An 8,152-nucleotide genomic window follows, 5' to 3' on the forward strand; every position below is an offset into this window, starting at 1 on the left:
AGCTCTATTAAAAATCATCATACACTGCATTTTCCATGTCTCCATGAATTTCCCTTTGCTCCGTGCAGTGGCCACAGACTTAACCCTCAACCCATGTACTTTGTAGCAAATGAGATGGGGAGAGAATGAAACCTTTAATTAGTGTCTCTTGAGAATGTGATGGTTCTGAACAGCTTTGCATCCATGACAGCCACTAGATGCTAACCACACTGTTCCTGAAAACCAGTAGTCACAGATGTTTAACTCCTACATTGCCTTCAGTCTTTGTGAACCTCCGGGGTGCCATGGACCTAGGCTGGAAAACCAGTTCTGACGGGACTATACAGAAACCAGGCAAAGCCAGTGCATCCTAATTCTAGCAAAGTAGTGGAAACTGCCTAAATGCTGCTAGAAGCATAGCAGGTCAGGTTCTGTCTTCCCTTTGGGATCCTGCAGAGCATGCTGAGCCGGCTCAGATGGACTGGACTGCTCCTAGTCCCCGTGTCATGATTAATTTTGTAAGCCAGGCCAGCCGGTGACTCACTTCCCTTGAAGAGATCATTTTCTTTCATCTATAACGCATTCACATTACATCTATCATCTTCTTACACCTCAATTTTAACATTAATACTTTCATTTGGAGTTTCACATTTTTACGCAGTAATTCTGTGTGGGATTCTGGTGCTGACTAACATGACGATTCCCAAATCAAACTCTTCTACCTTGTGTTACTTTAATGGATGTGTGCCTGCCATTAAGGCTACTAAACATTCCATGTATATAATCTCCTCGCCTAAATTCCATAATAAGGTATTACCAACCTTCGGCTTTCCCCAAATAAGATCTAATGGGTCAAATAATAGACCGCCCAGCAATGACTAACAAGACCTTTCAAAAGAAAGTCACTTTCTTAGCTTTGCTTATTTGGCACGCACACCCCAAATCAATTTCACAGCACTCCAGGCTGTGCTGCGGTTTTGATCGTGCCAGAATTTTGTTGAATTAGCTGTAACATGAAATTCAGTGTGTTCTTTCCTGGATCAGGGAACTGCCTCTGTGGTGCGTGGTTGTTTGGCTAACAGGTGTGTACCCACTTGAATCATTATATGCTGGCTGTCAGAATCCCAGAAACTTTTCCTGTGTCAACTGGGCTCTCTTTTCATTCAGTGGAGTTGGTCCCTGAGGTGGTGGGGTGCCAGAAGGTCACAGGATAAAGCAAAGGCATTTGGTGCTTTTGTTAAATTGGTGGGGGCAGGGGTGGGGTGGAGCGATCCCCTCCCCACAGATCTACAAACCACAAACGGCCCCTCAGATGGCACATCATGATGATGATGCTCCCTGACCTTGCACTTGTCCCTCTTCCTTCCTTCTGAATTTATGGCAGTCCTGGATCTAGTACAGTGCTCCTTCATACAATGGGCGTAAGATAAGTTAAGAGGCAAGAAACTATGTCTGTTTTCAGATTTCCAGTGAGAGAGACAGACTAACTCTGTCCGGTGTGTTGTACTGCATCTGGTATTTCTGAGAATAGAAATCTTTGTTTGTCCTATGTTATGCCAGATCCTCTAACTAATATAATTAGAGTCAGTAGCAGTAAACCAGTATTTACATAAAATAGTTGTTTTGGGAAGGCTAGACCAACCTACAAATCTACTGACACCATCTCTCACTCCTTTTACTGGGCAGGCATTTTGGATGGGCCCCAAAACACATTTCCTGCTTTTCTGTTAAAACAAACGCTAATGTTATTTTCTCGTGAGTCTTTTCTTTTTCCCTGATAAGGCTTATCTCTTGCTCCTCTTCATTAAGATCTAGGTATGCTTTTGTGAAAATGCCTATTTTAGCATGTGAAACGCAGCTCCCCAGCACAGCAGGCCCTCCTTATGGCCTCCTTTGCATGGGCTCCTTAAGTCTCTCTTCCTTCCTTCTGATCCCACCCCAATCGTCAACAGCGAGCATCCCCTCCCTCCAAATAACAGTAGAGGGGGAAAATATGAAATTAAGGAGATGCACTTGAAATGCCGACAGCTTTTAAAATAAAAATGCTCTAAGCGATCAGCTTTGGCATGCACAGGTGCCCTGGATATACAGGTCTCAGATACTCACAGTTTGAAGGCAGTCGAAGTACATCTCGCTCAGTCTCTCCTACTGTTAAATGAGAATATCCTGGATAAATTAAATCCATAAGTGACCTAGTACCATTATCTAACCCTTTGTTTTGAGGAAATAAGGGTAATGGAAACTCATGGGGTACCAGTTGGAGGACTTCTGGCCCGACCACTGTGGCCTTAGGCAATTCACTTTGGCTCTTTCTGAGTTGCTTCATTTGCAAAACAGTGGTAACAGTATCTGCCCTGCACACCTCATGGAGTTGTTGGCAAGTTCTCACATAAAAATAGCTATGTACACAAGGCTCCGCAGAACTTTAAAGTTATATTATTTCAGACACCTCCCTTCCCTATCAGAGAGGAGACAAAATTGCATACCATTTCCTATCAACTGGCAGCTGGAAGAAATTAAAGGGTAAACTTATTATAATCATCAATCTTTCCTGTAGTTTTATTACATTTTTAAGGCCCTGTCCACTTGCCAAGTGAAAGGTACCTCCTCAAAAAGACTTTATGATCCCGGTATGTAATTATGATTTACTGGCAAGATTTTTAAGAGGAGATATTTACTAGTGCCTGCCTTGGCCCACCCCTGGGCTTATCTTTCTTGTGCATTAATCACCATATTGAAGTGCAATTTATTTATTTTTCATCCACCTTTGCTGTGCCCAAATTCTTCATCTTTGCAGATGTTGATTGTTTTACCCTCTGAGAGCTTTTTTTTTCTTTTTCAGTATGAGTTGATGTCTAGACAGATAACAGTTATTAAAAATTTGGGAAATGATTGTTGTCCTAGGTGGGCTGGCATATGGTTTGCTTAGGAAAAAACACTCTCTGTGTAAGCTTTTAAAAAAACACCTCTCGGTGGTTATTCATACAAGACAGAAACTGACTTCTTGGTGCAAATGTCACTTGAGAAATGGAAATACGGGGTGGTAAAGTGACATGAATGGCTAGCATCTTGCTGGGGAGGGTCCAAAGCAAGCTTTTGTTCACCTGAAAATGGTGATGACCAGTTGTTGAAGAGATATTTGTTGATCAATTATCTTAATTATGCATGTATTCAGAACCTTCAGAGAACATATGGATCACTTCCAAAAAACCCTCAGACATGCTGCTTGACATGAGAAACTTTCCACATTCTCAATTTCTCACCTTCCCCAAGGAGCTCTCTCCTGGATGATAAAAGGAGGACCCGGAGAACACTTCAAAGGACAGGCCCGGAATAAGCTGCTTGAGATATGCAGAAAGGTTGGTCATGCCAACGCAGGAGAAACCTTGTTGGGGGCAATCTCATTAGCCATTCAATGAAGAAATGAAGACCATTCTCCACCCTTGATTGTCCAGTGCCACTGTTATCCTTGAGAAGGGCATAGCTTTCCACAAGAAATTTGGTATTCAACCCATTTTCTGCCTCATGCCATCTTTTCCTTCTACTTTTGAGGGGCTTAAATTAAAGAGAGTCGTGTAGTGGAGTTTTTATATAGCTAACTGGGGGCTATTTGCCGTAGTGGTTAAATGCAGAGGGGGTAGTGCCGGATAGACCTGAGATCCATTCCAGCTCTTCCTCTTCCTGGCAATGCGACCTTACACAAGTGATTTAGCCCCTTCAAGCTTCCCCAAGCCTGCATCTTTGCACTGGTAAAATAGAGATAATAATAGTACCCATGTATCAGGATTGTTTTGAAGAATAAATGAGATAATACATTTAAATCAATTAGCATAGTAATCACTTGATTATTGCTGGTAGTTGTTCCCGATGTCAAAATTTAATTATAATTATTATTATAATGTATAATAACTTCCTATCTTTCTGGCCATTATGGAGGTCCCTAGGAAGCTCTGTTAGCCACAGCTTAAGAAGAACAGCTTGCTAGATTCCTCCCCTCACATACTGTGGCCAAGTTGCTTCGACCCAAGGTAATTATGCCTTCTGTGAGTACAGATTGCTTAAAAGTTAGGCATTGCAACCACAAAGTTCCCAGCTATGGAGAACAAACATCCTAAATTTTCAGTTAGGCTGCATCCCTTCCTAATCCCCAAAGTCCAGTCCTTAAATGGTCCGGACCAGTGGTTTTCAAAGCTTTTGAACAAAAACATCCTCCCTCTTTCCCCAAGTGAAATCATACAAAGAATCATAATATATGAAGCATAGAAATGTAGTATTCTATTCGTATGAAATTTTTCATAGGTTCATATATATGGTATTTGCGCAGTTTACCCTTAAATGACGTGGTGGTTAGGGGTGCCAATCCCCCCACACAGTGAACAATCCACATATAGCTTTTGAATCCCCAAAAACTTAACTACTAATAGCCTACTGTTGACCAGAAGCCTTACTGATCACATAAACACTCGGTTAACACATATTTTGTTTGTTGTATGTACTATGTACTGTATTCTTACAATACAGGAAGCTAGAAAAAATAAAATGCTATTAAGAAAATCATAAGGAAAAATGAAAATCACAAGGAAGAGAAAATAAATTTATCATATAGTAGTGTCCTGTATGTATCGGGGGAAAAAAATCTGTAAGTAGACCCACGCAGTTCAAAACTGTGTTGTTCAAAGATCAACTGTATGATTTTCAGTGCACAAAATGAAACCAGTGCTATGAATGACAGTCGTAGTCTTTTATCAGTGTCTGTAATACAATTTGTTTTTGTGTTTTGTTTTCTATACAGTAGTATTTAAAACGTACAATTCACATAGGTGTGGTAATTGCGAATGGCTATGGGGTTGGCTGGTTTGTTTTTATTAACTGATCCAGAAGCTTGAAAGAATATTAATGGAAAAGATTTGTGTGGCCTTGTATAAGCTACTTAATTTCCCTGAGCCTTGGTTTCCTAATTTGTATAATAGTACCTATCTCAAAGGGCGATGTGGGTTAAGTAAGACATTGTACGTAAAGCCTTTGCAGGATTTTGCAGGCTGTTCAGAATGCCTGGCGCATAATTAGTAATCAGTAAATACTAACTGGCACTCTCGTGATCACTACCATCACCACCAGCAGCAGCAGCAACAACAGCTTGAATTCTGAAAATTACACAGCGATAGAATTTAGTCAATAGATTCCTTGGCTCTTCGCTGTTGGGTGGGAAACACTTTTTCAAATGAATTTTACAGCATTGTAAAATGCTTAACCTTAAATGCTCACCTCTGTTAGATACTAACTTTAGGTTCTGTCGTACACAATTTGCAAATCACTGGTATAAATATCTGCCTCAGTTTCTGCAAAATCCTTGCCTGGCACATTATGAGCTCTTTGAGAGCAGGGTCTGTATTTTACATATTTGTATTTCTTTGCAATGCCTGGGACAGCAGATGTTCAAAAACTACTTCATGGATTATATTCAAGTTCTCTGGATTTTAAAGAAAACTCCCATCATCCCTAACTACCTTCCCATGTAAAAGTAAATTTGCTTCTTGGCCACCCTCACTATTTTTTTTCTAACATTGCTATAAATTTTTGTTGTTGTCTCCCAAATTGAAGATCTCAGCCTTTAAGTAGATAAAGAGTTCCTCGGTTTCTGAGCTGGAACCTCCAGATTTTGAAGGCCTTAATATCCTCTAAATAAGGAAAATAAAGTACTATTGCTCAACAGTGACTGAAGAATCACTGGCCCACCTTTTCAGATCACAGTTTGAGGCCCATCTGAGTTTGTCATTTAGTATTAATCTCTCAGGGGAGAAGCAAAAACATTTTATTTTTGACTTGACAGTTTCTAGTTATAAAAGACTCTTGTAGCAGTCATAGCAAAGCCATTTGATTACATATAATTTGCTCCCAGAATTGAGGTTTCCAGTAGTAAAATCACAGATGCCATAAAACCTCAAGAGTTGTGTGTTAATAAATACAACTTGTCCTTACGATCCAGCAGGCAAATTTAGATTGACATTCCTTAGAGGCAGAGAAATCCTGCCTTTCTGGCTCCCTTTCTGCCTTCCTTCCACAAACATTGTATCACCACCCCCATTACCACCACCCCCATCACCACCATTATCAGTCCTTGCTCTAAGAGTAAAGAGTCTAGCGGGAAAGACAGATACATAGCAGATTGCCCTTACATTTATTGCATGGCATTCTAATTGAGATATGCAAAGGATGTTGTGCAATCACACAGGAGGGAAGTATTTAAAGCAGCCTTGAGAGGACATCCTGAAAGATAGGAGTTTACCAGGAAAAGGGGCAAAGAGGAAAAGAAAGACTATTTAAGGCAGAGGTTGCTGCACTGAGTATAAAGCCAGAGCAAGAACCAGCTCGGCGTGTTTGGAAAACTCCAAGCAGTTTGATGTTAGAGAAGCACAATGTGCAAGGTAGGAATCAATGCAAAACAAAGCTGGAATAAGCAGGCACAAGATCAAGAAAGACCTTGGATTACGTAAGCCTGGAATGTGTCATGTAAATGATAGTGATCTACTAGAAGATTCTAATATAAGGGTGGATACTGGAAGGTTCATAGAATGGTTTGGTGACAATTTTTCCGAATAACCCAGTGAGTCAGAGGCAATAAGGGCAGAAATTAGGGCAAGACTTGTAAAAGGGGAGGGGGAAAAAAACAGATTCAAGAAATACTTAGGTGATGTAATTGGCAGGATTCTGTGATTTAGTGCATGTGGGGTCAGAAAAGAAGGAATTATTAAGGAAAACTCCCGTCCTAGGCATCAAACTTAGTGATAATAATGACTGATACGGACAATGTGGTAAGAATACGAGATTTAGAAGGAATACAATCTGACATCAGTTTGGAAGTTTGAGATGCCCAACCTCCCTCCCTTGGTCCATGCAAGAGGAGATAACCATAAGGCAGTTGGAAATACTAGTTCTTGGTAGAGGTTGGGGCTAGATACAGATAGACGAAGAATAGATATTTTGATGGCAATTGGAACTATGGTAATAGATGAGCTTACTCAAGGAGGACATGTGGAAGAAAAAGAACAGAAATCTAAGAATACACCCCTGCTGCCACACCAATATTTAACAAATATTTGCTGAGTGTCTATACCAACAATAGGAGGAATGTCTGTGCTGAATATAAAGTGCCCTGACTTCAAGCACTTTACAACCTAGTTAAAGATGATACTGAAGTTCAGACGGCTCCTCAAAGTGCCAGGGTCCTGTGGAACTCCCATCCAGGCGACCACATGGGACAAGAAAAAGGCAGAGCAGCGCTCTCACTCATTCTAGAGCATGCTTCCTTAGAAGCAGGCTTCACTTCTATGTGTATGTGTGTATGTGCACACGTGTATATTTTTTTTTTCGTTGTAAGTTTGGCTTGGGTGGGGGGTGAGTGAGGAGAACCCTACTGTTAAAAAAGAGAAATTTGGCAATCAACTCTCTAAAGGACTGATTTAAATGCAATCGAAACCCAAAATATGTGAAGTGGACATATGGTTCAAACTCTACTTTCGGTGAAAAGGAAGGGATGATATCAATGTTAAAAAATTGCTAATGATGTATGGCTGGTGTTCTGTTCTATTTTATTCACTCCAACATCATTAAATCATCACATATTGCTAACTGTAAAATAACGTATGGGAAGGTGGAATGCATATTTGTTAGGAGGTACCTGCCAGATGAGGTATGGGGTACATGAGACAGGCCAAGTAATGTAGATTCTTAAATATTACACTATTGAATTTGGATATGATCAGATGAACAATTAGAAGCTTTTGTTCTCCAGTGGGATTCTCCCTTAGGTGTGTTTTAGAATGATCAGTTTAACTTTTTCACTCACCACATATGACACATGAAGTAAATTGACAATTACCATACCTAAATGATGAAATTTCCAGAAACTAAAACTTCTGCTGGAATGTCAGTCAATGTTTCTATTGAAAACCAAGGCTGAACTGTATACGCAGGTGATAGTTTCTGTCTTGTCTCCTTCCCACTCCAGTAATTAAGCAACAAGATGTATATCAGGTTTATGATTTATCAGCAGAGGAAATAAATCTCTGAAAATCAAACATTTAATCAGTGTTTTTTATTTTAGCCATTCTGACAGGTGTGAGGTGATATCTCATTGCGGTTTTGATTCGCATTGCCCTGTTTTTCAGTGATG

This window comes from Ursus maritimus (genome assembly GCF_017311325.1).
Source record: "Ursus maritimus isolate PB19 chromosome X unlocalized genomic scaffold, ASM1731132v1 scaffold_X1, whole genome shotgun sequence".
In the NCBI taxonomy this organism is placed as follows: domain Eukaryota; kingdom Metazoa; phylum Chordata; class Mammalia; order Carnivora; family Ursidae; genus Ursus; species Ursus maritimus.